The sequence below is a fragment of the Kryptolebias marmoratus genome, linkage group LG19, assembly GCF_001649575.2.
Source record: "Kryptolebias marmoratus isolate JLee-2015 linkage group LG19, ASM164957v2, whole genome shotgun sequence".
Lineage (NCBI taxonomy): Eukaryota > Metazoa > Chordata > Actinopteri > Cyprinodontiformes > Rivulidae > Kryptolebias > Kryptolebias marmoratus.
The window spans coordinates 9,709,362-9,728,363 of record NC_051448.1 but is presented as its reverse complement, the minus strand read 5'-3'; the positions used below and the strand labels follow the sequence as shown (position 1 = coordinate 9,728,363).

Sequence of the window (19,002 nt, the reverse complement as noted above, 5' to 3'; positions counted from 1 at the left end):
ATATACAGGCTTTTTTTTTTTGTGTGTGTGTGTGGGGGGGGGGGTCTAAAGTGAGCGGAGATTGCAACAAAGGCATAAATCCAAAGGCTTGTTCATGTTTTTAAATGCGTATTTGTAGACATACAGTGCAGAGGGCAAACAGGGCAGGGTGTGTTAAGCAAAAGTGTGTCGGATACAAGAAAAGAGGAAAAGGAGTGAGATCACAAAAAAGAAAGGACATCTTCCTCGCTCTGCTGCTAATCCCCTCTGTCGGCTCTGCTTCTCTCGCTTGTACCATCTCTGTCATTTTTATCTGTCTGATTCCTCATTCTTCTTTTATCCTCCTCCGTCTCATTCCATCACTCTTCCGGGGCTCTTGTTGCGTAGCCAGCACACGCTTGTACAGGTATGAAGAACACAACAGTGAGCGCACACAGGAAAACTGAAGCTACAGTCAGTTTATGGGATCTGTCTACTTGTACATGATAATAAGGTGACCTGTATGTGTTTCCACCAAACCGTTTCTGTTCCCTGGAAATAGAAGAATAAGTGCCGCTGAGCGTGCGTCTTGGTGTATACAGCTCTAATCTTTCTGTTTTCTTCTTCTTTCTAGGCATCAGCAGCCTCCCAATTCCCCAGCGGGGTGGTGTATATTTACACTGTAGTAAGTTTTATTTTCACATCTCTTCTCCAGAGAGAACAAGAGGAACCACAAACTACGCTGAATGTGTTAAGTTGAACATGTTTTGTTTGTCTGACTCTTGCTCGATTGAAAAAGAAAACAAATTAAATTAAAAACAAAATAAAACTTCATTTGTTTTCAACGATTAATAGTTGAACTTTTTTTAAACACAATATTAGAAGCTTAGACATTCTGAACAAAGTAAAAAATAGACTATTATTCAGTCTTTACTAACCCCCACCTCACCACACAACTTCATTTTCTCAACAACCTTTACTACTTGCATATCCAACGATCTGTCTTCCCTGTGCTGGATATAATAGTCCTTCACATCTCTCAAATCATTGTGTTTTTCCTGTCAACAGTAATCAACTAATGTTAGCGTACCCATTCCATTTACATTCATAGGTGTCACATTTGATAAAAACGGTGGTTCTTTATTCTTCATCTTTGCACGCATTTTTCTTTCCATCATTCAAATAGAGTTTTAGCCTGAGCTGATGAAAAAGAATCTTCTCTACTGAATTCTCTGAGGTTTGTAGCCATAAATAGCTCTCTCGATTACTGACAAGAAAAATGCACATCAACATACTGGAGAACATTATTAGCTACCACTGGGACAGATATAGTGTTTTATTCATTAGTATTACAGTGGAACTGATAAGTTGGGGTGTCTGATTTATTGTTCCGAAAATGTGTTGAAACTTCCATTTATGAACTGTTTTTTTTCACCTGTGCAAGATGAACAGCAATAATGGAGGAAGTGAAATTTCCTTGAAAAATAAGTGCTGAATGGCATTGCTGGCAACTGTTAAAGACGCTGAAACTGTTTTTTTTAATAAAAAACATAAAGAACAAATGCTAAAATTAGGCAAACAGCAACTAAATGTTAAGACCAGCAAAACAGCTGCTAAAATTAGCAGCCTTTAGGACTAGGTTATATTGGGTAAATAAAACCAGCTTAAGTGCGTGTTGGTTGACCCTGATCATTTCTGCTGAGCTGTCAGAACTGCTGTGGATGAGACAGCAGTCAACAAATAGTCTAACAAAGATGTGTATTTCAGTTGTAGAAGTGCAAAACAGTAGGGGAAAAATCTTGAAATACTCGACCAGTAAGAACTTCAGCTTCACTTTAAAGTACTACTCACTTACCAAGGCTGTTGACTGGAGCTAAGTTATTCCAAAGAACTCTAATGTTTGATCCCTAGAGTCAAAACATGAGTCGGACAAAGAAAGGATCTATAATAAGATCCTGGCTATTAGAAAAGTGTTCAGTGGTCAAAATTAAGTTATTCTTTGTCTAGACTAAGAATTGTTAAAAAGAGCTAGACTTTGAAAACATGTTTTTATTCAAGTAGGATTTTAAGTTTGTTTCAGAAGTCATTCTGTTCTCTGCCGTTGCTCTAAGCAGTAAAGAACCCAAAGGGAAGTACAGCTCAGACTGTGCTCTTCCAAAGACCTATTTTACAACTCAAAGTGAAAGCAATGAAAACATGAAAATTCAAAGAAACAAGTTTTTGTAAGTCAAAGGAAATTAATTACATTAGGGGATAATTAATTCTGTCATAAATGTTCATCTGGACATGGTTATTAGACCAAGAGATAAAAAAATTAAACTTCATACTGCTTGTAAAATGTAGGGTTTCTTTGGGGTTGTTTCCTGATTTTATTGAGGTAATTTAATCTTTTTTTTTTCCTTTTTTGTAATCCTTACATTAATTTTGCAAGGGTGCACATGAGCAATGACAACATTAACAAAGAGACTTTAGGGGATCTTACCCATAAAAGACTAATTTAAAATGATTCATGGAGTGTGTTTGAAACCCAAAGCTGTCGCATCACATTAGTGTCCAAAACATTGTTAGCAAACAGAACAATGTACAAACAAAAGAAATCAGACACTCTTTCACAAATGTACACATATGCAGACACAAGCTTACATGCCCAGGTTACTGAGTAATATTAATCGAGTAAAGTTTCCTCATGTTAGAAGGCAACAGACTTGTTCTAAAGCAGATAAGCCCTTACCATTTTGAAGGTCAGCTGGTGGGGCATCAGCTGTTTGCGTTATAAATTTGCTTTATACAGAAGTACTACACATTAGCAGGTGCTCATGTGAGATTCTTCAGATAAAACTAATGGAAAGAATGTTACTAATCAGTGACTGTAGTAAGTACAATCAATGTCAACAAAGAAATTCACTTTATGCTACAAGATTTCCACTGAATTATTTGGATAAGGATTAACAGAATGATACATAATTCACAAACTTTAGGTGATGTCATCTGCTACTATAAAGTTTAAACTTAAAAAAAGAAAGAGAAGGAAGTGTTAGCAGTTTACATTGCTTAAGAATAATATGCAGTAGCTACTTACTTTGACCAGTCAAATCCAAAATGCTAAACTAGTTGTCAAGTTTCAAAGTAACATCCTACCAGGATAAGAAATCCTACTTCACCTACGAATAGTCACAATATTATGACTGATAAGAGTGTGCCAAGAAAAAGACACCTAAATAATTTGCAGATCATAAGACACAAAAATTTTAAATACAGATAAAATTGGTGAATAATTTGTCCACAACTCTTGGAGAAAACCAGACACTACAGTCAAACGTTGTGATGGCAGTACCCTTCATGGGGGATGTTCATCTATGACAGCGTCTTGTAAACAAAAACAAACAAAAAAAAATTGACGGATAGAGAAAAATACAGTGCAAATGTTAGTAAGAAGCTTCTCTGGAGTGCTCAAGATTCAAGACAAATGTTCAAGAACAAACTGAAGCATCCTGCCATGATGAATGACTTCAGAATACCTCTGTGACAGTTCTGGCGACACCAGGCCAGTGTTCGGGCATGCAGTCAGGAGACTCCCTGGAGACACCTGAAAATGGCTTTGCATCAGTCCTCCACTTCCAACCTGGTGGAGCATGAAGGATTCTGCCAAGAAACTTCCAAAACAAAAGGTGCTCCAAACTTAAAATCCATTTAGGATCATTTCCAAAAAGAAAATTATATTTACATGAGTACAAACCAATGATGGAAGCTCAGTGATGGATGGCTAACGTGCCAAGGCTTTCCCTTACTCTGGCCTGTTAACTGCTTGGAAAGACACCATCCCTCAGCAACGCTAATTAAGTGCAATGCATGTATGGAAAATTAATGAGTGATTAAGAGTAATATTCCAGTATCATTCTTGCTAAATTTACAAAAAAGATAAGGAAATATCAAAATTCTAAGATATTATGTTTTAATTGCTTAAAATAATATTTCAACTCTTTTGAGATGGCTTTGAGATGACAAAATGTTAAAAAAAAATTATATAAATGTCTCAAAAACTCTGTGCGGTGCTAACACAACCACGATCGCTCCCAAAAAGCCGGCACATGCAATAAACAAACACACAGAGGCTGCTACAATGGGCTTGACCATTAAAAATGCAAGACACTGCAGCTACAGTTTCTAAAAATGAGCAGCAGGGCCAGTGGCTGGCTGGTATACTGATAACTGCCAGATTTAGGATGGACAACTAGAAGACAAACATAAAAACATGGCGCATACCATTTAAAGCACTCCTTCTTATATAATCCCTGATTTAAATGGTAAACTGCATGGGTTATCTCTTTCTAGATGCTCATAGGGTCGTGCCTGCAGCAGCGGCGGCGACAGGTTAATGAATTGCCATTGTCTTTCCTCTTTGTGATATCGGCAATCATCAACGCCCGCTTCTAATGTGATGGTAACGTGTTGCCAAGCACCAGACAGGAAGAGAAATCCGGCCAATAGACCTCAATTGAAGCTTAATAGGGGCCTTGTGGCATGGCTGGCTGAGACTTCCTTCGTTGAACGTTCATCATTCACTCCCACTGCTGTCTGGGGGTGGCAGAGGCTTCTGGCTTCTCAGACAAATTAGCTGCTTCATGACTGAAATTAAAGTGGCGATGCACAAGCTGCAAGGCTGTCCTTTCCTTCACAGGCTATTCTAGTTACAAATCAAAGTAAAGATGATGCTCGTTTTTGATGGAGACAGGTAAACAAGAAATGGTTGCCCTCGTTCCCCTTCAAATCTCTGCAAATCACGCAACGCCTGGGCCCTGAGTCACTGACTGGAATGGCTGCAACCACTACGGCTCCACATATGCAGACACTCCTACACTATACTTTCTCTCAGCCCGATTTCTCTTCCTCCTCTTCACTTCTCTAAACTTAGAAGCAACTTTGTCAGTCTGCAGTGATTTCAGCTCTAACTGTTCCTGTTGCTTGCCATCCTGTCTCCTCTAGCTGCAAGGATTCAGCCCTGCTCGTGCTGCAGTGAATGACAAGCCAAGGTCATGCCTTCAGCACTTCAGGTTTTCTACATTTACTGCTTTGCAAAACCCTGATGCTATTCCAGCAGTTTTTAAGTCTTGTGAGGAGGGAGGGGGGGGGAGAAAATCACAGCACACTTTCCTCAAACAGAATCTGCCATTCTGAATGATGTTAAAGCAAGCACAAAGTGCATAAAGTGTTTCTCCCCCAGTGTTGCCCTGAGTTCTACAGTTTTTGCATGCACCTTCTTGCCCATCCCCCACCATTCCTCTACATTTTACATCACAGCATAATCCATGTTGTGCTGCCATCAGATCGAACAACGCAATAGCCCAGCGGCAAGTTTAATCCTATGCACAGACGGAGCTGCTGGACATTAACTTAATACACACTCTGATACAGGACTATGTCACACACAAGCTGAGAGCTTCAGAGAGGAGGGGCTGTGTGCATTGCAGCCATGTGGCAGGACATTAAAGCCTGAGTCATTATGCCATCCGACACATGTGTGCATCCTCCCTGCAGGCGCCCAGCATGACAGCACACTGCAGAACAATCTTTGTAGGAGCATCGAAGGAGACTGATACCAGTAAGCATAAAGATTTGCTAAGCTCTTATTGACAGACAAAGACTGGATCAAATTCTGGGCAGAATCACAGCTTCTGTCGACTAAAGTTTGGGACACAGGCTTTACTTAAGATAAGTCCATTAGAAAATGTCATCTGTTTAGGCTGGCAGAGGCGAGGCTTAAGTTACTGAGTGGACATTTAGAGCCCTCTCCTTTCGGCTGAGGGAAATTTCCAAGCTTTATGTAAAATGCTGCCATCAGCAAGACGCAAAGCACAGAAACACTGCAGGCCCTGTGATGGTCTGTTAGTTAAAGCAGAGAAAATAAGTCCAATATGTGAACACTAGACTGGTTTTAAATGCATAAATATCTAGCAAATGAACTTTTCCACCCAGGAAAAAAAATAATAATAATATCAACTTCCATTAAAGGCAAAGCTGAATTTCACAAAACTAGAGTCCACTCATGGGGCTTTTTCAATATTGTCAGCAACACTGGCAGTTAATGCAGCATAGCTTTGCAGTTAGCTGTTTGCGGGCATGCAGCAAAAAAAAAAAAAAAAAAAAAAAAAAAAAATAGAACTTTTGTACAGTGCTAGGCTTAAAAATAAATAGATGGTGTGCACATCTCTAGTGCTTTTAATACTATTACGGCATTCAAAGTGCTTTATCGTGTTTCTTATTAATCCATTCACACTCCACAGTAACAGTGTCAGAAGCAGGCTCACTGTCTTACCCAAGGACACTTCAGAATAGGTGAACAAGGCAGTAAAGTATTGCAATCAAGATGCACTGAATTTAATGGTTCTCTTAGCTATGCAGTTTTTTTTATAATTGGCATTTATATAAAATTGGATTGCAACAAAGTTAAGATTCAAAGCAATCTGCTGGCTTCCCTAGATAGATAAAATTTAGTAGTTGTCATTTTACAAGGTAAATGTTTTTGAACAGTGCCCTGAGAACCTTTGTTGTGACTTGGCAGTATATTAATAAAGTATTTGACTTGAATTGAATAAAGCATCTTAGAAGTCTTTGATCTTGGACACTGAAATAAACTGAATCTTGGGCGTACTGTCCACACTAACACACAAGCCACAGCGACACAAAAGAATGTTAGACGTGTGCTGCAGTGCGTGACGTCGGTCGTGCGAGTGCAGCAGTTGATTGCAGTTGGGCGACTTGCGAATAACTTGAAGACTTCGTAGTATTTCAGCTTTATATGTCCAACAACTGGTTTTGTGTGACTGTATGTGTGCACATTCAGCTCAGCAAGCACAGAAATAAACACAGATTCTGTCCACGAAAGCTTTTGTTACTGCTTCTCTGTGCATTGTGACGTACAGGTTTGTTTTATACCCATTACAGTGTAAATATTTATATCCCAAACAGATAAAGAGTTCCTTTGTGTGTGAATGAGAGATATAAAAATCAGCATTTAAAGCAGCAGTATTTATTTGTTTTGCCCCTATACATATAAGCAGTAAAAACAACCTTTAATGGGATTAATTACAAGCAAAAAAGAAGTTCAGCATATAGCTATAATATGTGTTGAATTCTTTGCCTAAAATCTACATTATCCATATGGCCACACTAGTACACTAAGCTTGTTAGCTACAGCTGACAGAGATTCTATTATTCTCCAGCTGGAGTTGGTTTAGTTAAGTATGTAGAAATTAGCCTTTAGCAAATGAGGTAAAAAGCGTGAAATAGAACAGTCAGATTCTAACTATGTGATTTCCGTGTCCAGGATTCAATCTTTGATAAAATAAAAATATAGGAAATTTAAAAGAATGCCGACATCTGAGCTGAGGTTAAATACTTAAAAAAATTGAAAAAAACTGGGATAAGGAATGTACTGTTTGCATGAAGCTAAAATCAAGCACAGGTCTGTCTCTGTCTACAGCAGACTTCATCAAACACACACAAATACAAAGGTGGTGATAAGAAATTCCTCTTGGTGCAGTACCTTGGGAGCCACCATCTTTCCTTTTTTTTGTGTGTGACAGTGTTCTTAATGCTGTGTTTGGAAAAGCTTGAAGACAAAAAGAGCATCTGGATCTTGATATGGTCATAAAGATTTACACAGCTCATAATCATTAAATGCTGCTCAAGAGTCGCCACCCTTACTCCACCAAACTACAATCAAATTATCTGTTATATCAGTTGTATTACAAACACAGAGCTGCTCAAAAAGCATTCCTACATCAGTGTTCTGTATAATTTGTATGTCCTACACCCATTCACACAACAACAAATACATAGTTCCTTTCTAAATGTGTCTCACTTGTGCTGTTGATTTGCTGTTGAGTTTTGCCCACATATTTGTGATGATTTTAAATCAGGAAGGCTGTGAGGCCTTGACAAAGTCTTCAGCCTGCATCTCTTGAGTTACTACATTGCAAACTTTCACTCTGCTGTGAAAAAAAAACATTTCTCTTCCAACTGCCTGTTGCAAATATGCATCATGTGTTTTAAGAGTGCATTGCTAATCCTATATATTTTATTGGGAACTTGTGAAGGAAATCATTTCTGCTAGCAATTAAATGTTTTCTCCACCTCTGGCTGCAACACAAGCCAAAAGCATGATTCATCTACTGAGCCCAACTCTCACCCAGTGACAGCTGGGAGAGGATGAGCAGGTTAAAGCAGTTGTAAAAAAATGAATGAAATAATCTTGCAATAATAATGCAATAATCTTTAATGAATGCTAAAGATATAACTTAAATTGTGGCTTTAATTAGTTTCAAAATACTTAAATAATAAAATCTTTATTATAAAAGCATCTGACAGTCTAATAGTAAGCCCTACAGGATGTAAAGCACACCCGACTGCATTATTGTTTAAACTAATAACAAAAGAGGCAGATCCATCTGTGCATTGTATAATGGTTCAGAGAAATCTAATTGCTTATTACTTATGTTTTGTTTTTGTTGTTTGTTTGTTTTTTTAATCATAGACATTGTGGTGAAATAAAATGCATCTAAAGAACAAAATATAAGGAAATCAGACAACCCCTTGAGACAAAAACCTCCGTCTGGGTAAAGCATTTGGCAGAAAATAATGTTACAAAAAGAAATGGAACGAAAACATATGAAACAATCATGGGAAAGGAGCACAGCCTCTGATCCAGATTGTCTGCAGATTATCTTCAGCAGCTACACAAAAATAATGAAATATAGAGAATCAGCAGAGAGACCAGGACCGCACAGGAGGGAAAAATAATAACAACAAATCTGTATATCTCATTAAAATAATTCTTATCATTGCAAAACATCAAAACAATTACGTCTCTAAAAAGCAAAATGTTGTACAACAGCAGAAGAAAAGATGGAAGAAATCCTTTGCGGTTGTAGTGTTGTGGCCCCGTGGAGACCCGGAGGTCAGATGAAAGGCAGGCAGAAAAGCGAGATGACAAAATCTTTGTGCTTCACAGCATTCTGTAAGCCAGTCCCCTTACAAGCACCACGGGGACTGTGGCAACCTGACAGCAGGAGTTTGACTCAACCCTGCTACACTTCCTAGTCCCAACAATGTCAGGCAAAAACCACAAAAGTCTCAAGCGCTAAAAACCGATGTAATGCAAGAGCCTATTTTAGGTCATTTCTAATTCTAATTGCTGATTATAGTTACAGTATTTATTCCGTCGGGTCACTTTGAGAACAAACACAACTGATCTTCATTTCAACATAAAATGACATTTTACTTTGAACATTAAATCACTTCTCTGACAACAGATTACATGAAGAGCTGCAGAACTTGACCTGTGGATGATAATGTCACAAGACGCCATCATTCACTGGCACATGCCATGTATACTAAATATTTTTAGGATATATAGTCCTGAAAAATGTCTCAAATAATTTCATACAGGTCATCCTTTGTTAGCATTATAGTCAACTTGCTAACCGACACAAAGACACTGGATTTACAAAATGCTTGATGAGGAGATGTTTAAAATCACCTGACAAGCAATCAGTTGATGTCATTTTCTGCTTTGACCAAGTCACAGACAACTGGTTTTTTCACTCGACCAAATGCTGCTGTATTTCTGGAAAAAGGTCCATCTGGAATATTTGTTTTGATCGTCAAGAAACTGCTGTCTAAACTATTTCTTGAAACAACAGCCTCTGTTCCTTGGGGATTTCACTAAAGTGTCAAAATAATGAGAACCTCAGACTTGGAAACAAAAATCAATAGGAGGCATATTGTTACCAGAGGCTACAGCGTTAGAAGTCCTGCATGAGGAAGTCTGAAATCAATGACTTTAAACAAATGCTATAGTGTATAGGATACAGTATTTACAGTGAAAATTTTACTCTTCATCATAAGGGACCTCTGTGGTATAGGGACGGGGCAGTGGTCAAACCCTTTGGTCATGAGAGCCCTTCTACAACTGAGAAGCATATTGATTTGTACTAATATGAGTACAAATCAATACAATAGGAACATGGTTCTCACAAGTGAGCTCAGCACTGCTGAAAAGGCACAAATTCTGTCGTAAATCAAACAACACTGATCGACAGCTTTGATTAGAGCATGTAAACTGATGAAAACACTGTTCTGAGATTAGGACTGATCTGGAATCAAGTCAAATTAAGTCAGGTAAAACAATGAACAAACTCATACAAAGGGTTATAAAAGCAAAAGCTTTAGCTAGACTGCCTCAAAAATGATTAGTAATTGTGCTGAGAGAGTGTTTGGAAAGCTTGGTTTCAGCCTTACAAAACTTCGACACACATTTCTAGTTTATTATTTTGTCATTTATAAATAATTTATAAATAGTTTGTGTACTATTGCTTTTAAAAAGCTGCGGCTATTCTTCATTATGAAAAAGTGTAGAAACTCTTTAGGATTGTATCTCACTGTGCTGCAGTTGTTGAAGACTTGTTGGCAAGTGGCCTTCGCAAGGGAGTCCTGAAACATTCCCAGGGCTTCTCAGTTTCCTCATCGCAGAGGCTCACAGCCTTGTTACTTGAACTGTTCAAAAGAAGCTGAGAAACAAATTTTCCCTCAAAATAGTTGCAAAGTTATTGCACGCATCTTGAACGATTCTAAAATATACACTATGATTTTTTTTTTTTTAATTTGTCGAAAGCTGCACATCTTATTTTCAAAATTTTACTCCTGAAAAATAAATCATAAACATGGGTGCCGCTGCTATGGTGGGAATAAAGTGGGCCGAGGCGAGTATGATGTGGGTAGAGCCTCCAATAACGTTTTTTTTAGCACAGGCTGTGATTTTTTTCAAAACTGGCAACTCAAAGCAAAGCCATACAGCTCACTGATCACTTAGTAGAAAACAGTTCAGTGAGGTTGCGGCTAAAAAATTCACCTACAGCATGTTCTCACAATTTAGAGACGCCAACTAGTCTCCAACAGTCGCAGCAAAGTGAGATACTGCCCTTACACCTACAACACGTACCCCTCCACCCCTAACTCCCCTTTAATCTCTCAAAGGCATATTTATTTTCTGCTTCATTAATGTTTATTAAATTTATTGGTAAAGTTAAAGTTTTCCATTTCTATAACTGTCCTGACTGCTACCATAAATCAGGTTTGTAGCTTTCACTTTAAGTTTGTTTAGAGCATGTATAATTGCATGACTTTACTTTTTACCACACTGATCTCTATCACAGTGGTCACGCATCATATTTACTTAAAAAGAGTAAGTCCTGTGAAGGTGTTTTACCATTACCCTGATAGAAAACAATGGATTTTTGCCCGTCCAAAAGAGGTCAGGGTAGAACTAATTCAGCGCGGTACACTCTGTGTAAATACATGAATCATTTTATTCTCTCCTGCCCACATGATAACAGCTTATTGACAATGAGCCACTGAAGTGTCACCTCTTGTCTGTAGGGAACAATTAATGCACAGGTTGGTGACCTCTCGGGCATCGATTTTCTGTATATTGCACACGCATGTCCATACAGAGGCGCTGCCTGCAGCCTTGTTTGTATTTTCATTGTGTTCAGACAAAGACGGCAGGGAACAGCAATGCTTCACTGCAGAAAGAAACATCAATAAATGTTTAGATCAAATTTGGTTCATTAATAATTTTAACTCTTAAAATTTCAAGTATAAAAACAGCAAACAAAATATTTGTGCACAAATGACACTCTTCTGTTCACAGAAGACATTGTTCTGCAGTCTTCAAAATTACTGTATTCAAGTGATCAAAAATATTCTTTGGGCTTCTGAGTTTTGATGAGTCACTGAAAAGACAGGCTGCCTCTGTTGTCCTTGGCTTAGTTTTTGTACATAGTAGTTACTTGGTCAAACATATCCAATCCTCAAGGTCGTCCGTTATTTACACACAAAGCAAACACACACAGAACTATCATCTCTAGCAAGTCAGGAGTAAACAGAAACAAGAGACAAGGAGCAAAAGTACGAAAAAGTGCCAGTGAAATTAACACATAATTGTTAAGGGAAATCAATCTGGCAGCATAACTTTAATCAATCTAAACCTCGATCCCTCTTGTCAAGGCAAAAGGAATTAGGCAGACACACTAGACACCAGACAGAAAGAGGCAGCAAACTGCAATGTTGTGGAGCTGATGCTGCAAAATTAGTTTCCCAGCTCTAAGAACCAACAGAATAAAGGATGCCGAGAGCCTCTGGAAGATGAAACCTGGTGCACAAGAGGTCTTTGATTAACCGTGCTTCACTACAATACACAGTCTCTCACCTCCCATGTTCCAATAATGCTGCAAAGCTGATGTGGACCAAACTAACCTGAGAGCTAAATCTTGAGATACTCTCGGGCTTCCTCACAACAGCTTTTACAATGCCATCTGAGAGAGAAAAAGTTCAGTTGTTCGATGCGACCAGCAAATTTAGGACACTCAGACACTCGTTAAGTCACACAATACATTTAATCAGATGGCTTAAATTCAAACTATTCTCTCTTCTTGATTTACTTGTATACTTGCTCCAATTGTGTGCAAAGTAAAAGAAGGTCAAATGGGATGAAATACTAACCCCTTTTGATTTAGTATGATCCTGTTATTCTTTAACAAGCCTTTGCTACAGCATACCAAGGCTCACCAAGGACAAGGTTAAACATTTTCAAAACAATTTTAGTGCTACATATAGTGCAGAAAACATGTTCTATGCAGAATAAAAGTGATAGACAAAGTTGTTCAAATCAGGTACATTTTTGGAAAGCTACATTTTGGCTTCATTGCATTACTTAGAATGTTTAAAAGCTCAAAGTTAACAGGCAACTATAAATCTAAATAAGGAGTCCATCCTTTCATTTTAAAATGCTCATCTACAGTCACTTCACAAAGACAACAGTTTAAGAAGAGAAACCCAATCATCCTTCTCCCTAGCAACTTCTTCCAGCTCTGGGTTGGGGATACCAAGGTTTTAACAGGTGGGATAAATATAAAAAATATATAATAATACGTCCAGTAAGTTTCATTCGAATCAGATGCATAAACCACCTCAGCTAACTCCTTTCAATACAGAAGAGAAGCAGCTCTACTCCAAACTAACAGAGTTTCTAAAGCTGAAACAAGCTGCCCTACAGAGGAAGCTCATTTTAGCCACTTGTATCGGGGATATTATTCTTTTGGTCATGATCCATACCCCATGACTCCAGGTGAGGTTTAGAAAATGAATAGGCCAGTAAATCAAGAGCTTTGCCTTTTAGCTCAGCTCCTTCTTTGCCATGACAGAATGTAGCAATGCCTTCATTACTTAAGATGAAGCCCTGATCTGTGCATCCGTCTCTCGCTCCATTCTACCATCACTCATGAACAAGACACAAAGATACTTGAACTCCTTCACATGTCCACATGAGGCAGAGACTTATCCCTAACCCAGAGGGACAAATCCACCTTTTTCCGGTCAAGTACCACAGCCACAGCTTTGGAAAAACCAACTCTCATCCTAGCTCCAGTGCACACTGAAGGTCATGGCCAGAAGATGCCAAAAGCCTAGAAAATGCAGCAATGAGACCCTGAGGTTCCTAAACTAGACATCCTCCTCCTCCTCCGCTCCAAATTAGAAGTGCACAAGGAAAAAAAATGTCTAACATAGTGGAATGAAAAAAATAATAAATTAATGAACAAATGACCCTGAGAAATAGTACAACTGTTCCTGAGTCTCTAAAGATGCTGAAGATATGCAAAGAAAAAATGGCAAAGAGTCACCATTATGTCTCATTACATTCAAAATCCATTATCATAATAAGCAGAAATAATAATGATGATAAAGCAAATCTTTGGAGAACCATTCATTTTTAAATACAACAGATTTTGCTGAAGCAAACAACTCTGTGAAACAAGAGATCACATCCTTGACAATTCTTCAGAACATGCACACTGTATAAATGCATCCGCCTGGTGGATTTCAGAAGGAACTTTTTTTTTTTTGCTTCCTTGGGTAACATTTTCTGCTTTAAACACAAAGAACTTGTTCCCATTCTGCAGTCCAGTCAGACAGCTCATGGCTCGTTGAGGTTTTCCTGTGACTGCAGGAAAAGCTTGAACGGCAGCGCAGATACTGAGTGAATCAGAAGGAAGATTAATGATGAAGATATGTCATAGTCAATCTGTGCCACAGCCAGAAGCTGTGCAGGACTACTATCAGTCCCAGCAGTCACTGCGGAGTCTGTGTGTGTCCAAAGTTGGCTCTGCAAACATGTTTGCACCAGCGTCTGTGTGCATGTGCAAACCCCTTTGTGTATGTCAGCACACATACAATATTTAAAATGATTATCATTTGCAAGTCATCTACCATTGTGTCTGCATGTGTGAATGCACAAATGTGTGTTACTGTACATCTGCCACCTCTGAATGTGTGTGCTCAAATAATAACTGCGCGTGCACGTGTGTGTCTGTGTGTGTGTACCATGATGTTTCGTGTCTGTCGATGAGATAATCGGGCAGAGCGGGGACTGACAATTTGATCTATTGATCTGCATCTTACTGGCTCACTGGGACTCTATGAGTTATGATGCTGCCATTTCTTCAGACCACCACCAGTAAAAAGGAGAATCATTTTTCCACCAACAGCTGCAGACCACCATGGGAACATGCAAACACACGCATGCAAACACAAAAACATATAAATGATTCCAGATCTATGATAAGTTTCCAAAATTCTCTGTAACACTAGATCTTCTGTTGTGTGATGCTTTAGAAAGCAAGCCCACACAAGGAATAATAAAACTGTAATATAAACGGTGGTGCAATGTGACTGTTTTGTCTTAAACAATATTTTTACAATTTTGTATACAGTAATTTAAGACCTCAATGAAATGTTTTGATATGGTTTGCTCAGCATACAAAAAGAATATGTTATCAAAGTACTCTGAAAAAGCCTGCCTTTTGAGTTTTTCTTTTTGTCCGGCTGGTTTTAGAAAGATACTGAGAAACTTGACTCCACTCCTTCCTTATTTTTGTGTTCATGGAGACCAGGTTGCCAGTCCATGACAGGGCCACACGGAGACAAACATCCACTCAAGCGCCCACTCATACATTGTGGCAATTTAGAGTTACTAATTAACTTAATATGCATGTTTTCAGTCTGTGGGAGGAAACTGGAGTACCTGGAGAAAACCAACAAACACACGGGGAGAACATGCAACACAGTCAAGTTTTGAACCTGCAGCCTTTTTGCTATGAGGCAGAAGCTATAACCACTGTCTAACACAGGAAAATACATTTAAAATAATGATCCAGGTTGACCAGAACTCATATTGATTTTCAGCAAAAGAAATCTGACAAATATGCTTACAAACTTCATTTACTCTCACAAACCTAAATGACCAACTTTGTACCACCCCAGGAGCTTGAATTAACACCATAGCAAGGGGGGAAAAGCCCATTAAAACTACTGATATAGGATTTAACAAGGTTTAGAAAACTCAATTTACCTTTGTACAACAGAGAATGTTCAATAAACAGGATTTTTATTTGAATTAGCCAGTGACATATTTTGCATGTCAGAGTCAGAGCCAAACCTTTAAAGTTTACCTTCATACTTGAGACGATTTCTGTCATTCACTTACTTTCTGCAGCATTCCTCTCATGTCCCAGGTGTAACAACAATGCTTTACCTGCCATGCTTTTGATATTGTTCCCAAATCTTATTCTTATGAATTAAGTGTGGGGACAATTTGTGTTCATTCTCCTTTTATTGATTTATTGCAGCTATTATTTTAATTTTCTGTGTGCAAAAAAAGCCTGCTTTCTTTGGAATACATCAAGAAACCAAAGAGGAAAGTCGGAGTTAAAGACAGATCATAACCCACATCATACTACCATCATCTATGAGTGCAGTTTTGGGTTTAGATGAGCCAGCTAACACAAAAAGCCTAGCTGTAACCAACTTGCTTTGTAGCATACATGTCTTTGTGCAAGAAATCAAGAACGAATAAAACAAAAAGTGGAGAACTTCCTTTGATGTTGTCCTTTTCTATCTCTATCTTTATTCCGAAATAACCAAGCAACTTTTAAACACACAGCATTCCTGCTTATTGTAGAAATTACACAGGTAACTCCAAGAATAGCTAATATGAGTTGACTGCTTGTGTAGCAAAACCTGTTTTCTAAGACTCATGGCTTCTTTATACTGCAGTTATACTGTACAGAAAACAATTGCCTGTTTGTGTGTGTGCACGAGAAAGAGAGATAAAGTGTGTGTATGCACTTGGGCCTATCTGAATCAGTGCATTACCACACACAGATCAATAAGGATTCTATTCTTGGCCATTAGCTCTTGAAAAAGGGATAGCCTGCCTCCCCTAGCCCTTCCTATCTTTTCCCTGCTCCTTGCTCTCCCCTGTCCTTTGGGCTTCTGCTCTTCACTGTCTTTTTTCCCCTCTTCTCCTCCCCCAGACAGCAGCAAAATCGTTCATTGTCAGTGTCCCAGCTGAAACACATGGGACAGTTCATGGAAGGGAATCACTGAAGTGATTGGTTTTTTGTTTGTTTTGTTTTGGCCTAGAGGGATCAGACATGTCCTCCGAGGGTACATGCTGGCTTCTCTTGTAATTCTCAGTCCTCTGCTGCACTGCCAGGCTGAGACCCTTGATCTGCCATTTCCTGTAAATCCAAAGCCAAATACCCTGGCAGGCCATCGAGACAAACAAAAAAAATAAATAAATAAATAAATAGAAACATGATGTGTATCAACACAAAAATCCCATAACACTAGCAAAACCTGCAACCAGGCCAAAACTAAAATACATCCAAACTGCAGCAGAGCAGCGATGTAAAATTTACGAGTGATTAAACCTCCATTATGCCTCCGTCATCTGTGCAATGACAATATCATTGTCATCAGATAAAGAACGAGCGCTGAGGAGGAGAAGCAGCATCACAGAACCGATAGATGACTCCCACTTCACCTTCACCTGACTCTGATAAAAAACTTTCTGATCCGCATCGCTCAAACGCAAGACATTCCTCTGTTCGTTCAAATTCAAAGTGACCACTTTCAGCTGGCAGTAAACTGACTCGGGATTATTTGAGGGAGAATGCATTTTTGATCTTTAAGCCGATTGTGGTTGACGGCCTTCTTAGTTGCAGCTTTTTCTTGTATTATTCTAAGACGGAATGTAGCAGCAAGTAACAGATAAGCCCCATTAAGCTCCAGTGTTTCAGTTCCTGCAGAAGCCCGAACACCGAGCTTCTACCAGAGGAGGGAATTCAGCTCCTGTCTACCAATATGTGAGGAACCTGCTCTAGATGGGTTCGGCTTTTAGATAAATCTGTGACTTATTAGACATTTCTAGAAGACATTTGGGTTAGTCATTATAGCCCACTGCTGGTGTTTTTGCCAGTGTCTGTGTATGTGTGTGTTAATTTCTGTCTTTGTAGCAAAATATTTCATGAACTACTGACACTCTCAAAATGCTTAAAAAACGTTGGCATTAACAACTGGAGTCACATTTGTCTTTCAGCAAAATATCTTGTGAACCGCATGACGGATTTCAAAGTAATAACTGAATGTACATCTACAACTGATTTACATTTGGAGACCACATAATTCAAGATGTTCACCACAGCTAATCAACATTAGTAAACAGACATATTAGTCAAATGTTACAGTTTGATGTGGTAGTAGCTGAGAGTCACTAACAACATACACTACGAAGACTAACACATCTCACAAGATCTTGTAATACAGCATGAGAATGTGTAGAAGATCATTCACAACAGAATGATCTTAGTCTAAAACTGACATAAAACATGGCCGGCAACATGCATTCCTTGAAGGAATGCATATTGCCTAGTTCCTGACTACCGGCGAGAATCTGTTTCCAAATTCTCCATTTTCTTGCATAGGTGAAGACTGAGTCACAGGCATGGCTAGCAGCAGGTGGGGAAGAGAGACAACTAAGAGGACGGCTCTTCATCACAGTGTAATGAGCTGGCAAAGGTTGTTGGACAGGCAGCAGAACACATGGAGGACCTGTAAAAGCAGCCTCACACAAACAGGCTTTGCAGGCGTTCTCTGAAGCTATACGGCTCCCTGCAGTGTCATTTCATAGCAAGCTGTTGTCCCTGTTTCTGCAAACGTCTTCATATTGCAAGGCGGCCGAGAAAAGAACCCACTTGTGCTGATTTGTGGCGCGTCATTTCAGCTTGTCCCTAACCGGGTGATTTTTTATTTTTTTTTGCAACCTAAAATAATGTGAGGAAATGTACAGGGAAACAATACAGCGATGTCTGTAAAAGCAGCTGAGATGATGGATTCAAGAGTTTCAGAGTGGATCTCATGAACTTGTCGTGTGGTTATATCTGCAAGTTGGACTTAAGTATACAGACAAACTAAAAATAACATTCCCGACAATGAGACTCTCGAGCATGAATGCTTCAGAACTGCAAGCTCGAGCCATCAAAACCTCCTCAACACATTCAAAAAATACACTGAAATCAAACAAACCTACAGTGCTGTGCAAAAGTTTTGAACTACACCTCAGTTTTTTTTTTACATTTTTTCTTTAGAAAAAACAGACTTTGTATTTTTTAAAGTGGTCTTGAGTAATAATTCTCCATGCTTTCTGAAAGCCTGAGAAAGCCTTTTTTTATACTTTGGATGCTTTTCCATTCACCTTCAGTATAGTGTCATAACATTTTCAAAAACATGAGCTGTTGTTTGATAAACCAATGACTCTTGAATCATTCAGGAATAAAAAGGCTCTAAAACTCAAGGAATAAACCAACGTGTCTATACGTGGCAGCCAACGTAGCATTTTTGAACTGTGGCTTCTGGAATTTTACAGTATTATTAATAATCTGTTGCAGCAAAAAAATGTCTTAATTTCTTTAGCTGCATCAAGAAAAATCTAACAAATATAACACAGTTTGACAGGCGTAAAATAGTATTTCTGCAACATCAAGGTGTTTCCTAAAGAGCTTTTAGCTCAAAATTGTTGCCCAAGATGAGGGGCTGCACATTAATTTAAAAATGTGACATCGAAACATCAATATCACAAATCATTTT

At 38.7% G+C, this 19,002-nt stretch overlaps 1 protein-coding gene across 6 annotated transcripts in view; it reads right to left on the bottom strand.

Annotated features, from left to right (window-relative positions):
• stxbp5a (syntaxin binding protein 5a (tomosyn)) overlaps positions 1-19,002 on the bottom strand; it is a 104,455-nt gene that overhangs the window by 82,014 nt on the left and 3,439 nt on the right. The gene's annotated exons all lie outside the window — the stretch shown is intronic.